Source organism: Emiliania huxleyi (assembly GCF_000372725.1).
Source record: "Emiliania huxleyi CCMP1516 unplaced genomic scaffold EMIHUscaffold_9, whole genome shotgun sequence".
NCBI lineage: Eukaryota > Haptophyta > Isochrysidales > Noelaerhabdaceae > Emiliania > Emiliania huxleyi.
In genome coordinates this window covers 1129182-1130761 of record NW_005195301.1, presented here as the reverse complement: position 1 = coordinate 1130761, position 1580 = coordinate 1129182, and positions in this window count along the sequence as shown.

Below are 1580 nucleotides of genomic sequence, written 5' to 3'. Positions count from 1 at the left end.
CGGGATGACGGCCGTCGGGCAAGCTTTTTTACCTTGAAGATCATCGAGCGAGCGGATGTCCGTCCCGGGGATATTCCGCGAAGCACAACCACATTAAGGTGATGATCCTCCAGATCACCATCGCCAGGACGAACTTGGTGTCGTTGCGGTTCGTCTTCGTCGACAGCAGCGTCCACCCAATCGTCCTCCAACGGCGCCGCTTCCGGCACCGCCGCCGCCGGCACCTCCGCCGCCGTCGCCGCCGCCGCCCTCGCCGCCGCCGCCGCCGCCGTCGCCTCTCCTTCCTGGCCAGACTGCCGCACCGAGCTCTCCGCCTTCGCCGCCCTCGCCGCCGCCGCCCTCGCCTCCGTTTTCGCCCGGAGTTCAGGACGCCCCTTGCCTCAGCGATCTGACCACAATCGGCTTTGCCTCGAGCTATATAGCCGACGACAACACTCCCGGCTCGGAATACAACGACAACTTTGCCGGCCGAACGTCTTCAACAGCGCCCTTCTCCACCCGTGTGGTGAACGTGGCCACGTACGACGGCCGCCAAATCGACCTCGTCTTCAACTCGACGGATGGCGATCTCCCGCAATGCGACGACAACGATGGCACTTACGGTATCAACAATGGCAAGCACTGCAAGGTGAGCCTGGCCAGCGGCATCGGCAACTTCAGGGTAGGCCAGCCCGCAAGCACGTCGTACAAGGTGAGCTGGAACTTCGTGTACGCCAACGACAGCACACCGGCCGTGCTCCCCAGATTTGCAATCACGTTCCTAGATATGGGGGCCGGGGAGTTTGTAGCCATCAACGAAGGATCTTACGAGGCTGTGGCCTATGGCAGCCGGATCAACGGATCCACGCCGGCCGTAGAGAACTACGACGGCTGGGCGACGCAGTTCATCTCCGAACCTTCGGGGCAGACCATCGACGACGTGACGGATCCGTTGAGCATGACCGAGGACCAGCAGTCGGGCACCATGCAGTTTATCTTCGCCAACACCGACCACTTCGTCGTCGAGCTTGGGAGGACGGGCACCAACACCAAGTGCTGCACCAAGATCATGTTTACTGGCGCGAGCAACACGGGTGACTGGCCTTCGTGCGCCCCGCCGCCCTCTGCGCCGCCCTCTGCGCCGCCGCCGTTATCGCAGCTACCAGCACCGCCTCCGCCGTCGCCGCCGCCGCCGTCGCCCTCGCCTCCGCCGCCGTCGCCGCCGCCGCCGTCGCCGCCGCCGCCGTCGCCATCGCCGCCGCCGCCGTCGCCCTCGCCGCCGCCGCCGTCGCTGTCGCCCTCGCCGCCTCCCACGCCGCCGCCTCCGGCACCGCCGCCGCCGGCCCCTCCGCCGCCCTCGCCGCCGCCGCCGTCGCTGTCGCCCTCGCCGCCTCCCACGCCGCCGCCTCCGGCACCGCCGCCGCCGGCCCCTCCGCCGCCCTCGCCGCCGCCGCCGTCGCTGTCGCCCTCGCCGCCTCCCACGCCGCCGCCTCCGGCACCGCCGCCGCCGGCCCCTCCGCCGCCCTCGCCGCCGCCGCCGTCGCTGTCGCCCTCGGCGCATCCCACGGCGGCGCCCTCCGGCACCGCCGCCGCCGTCTGCG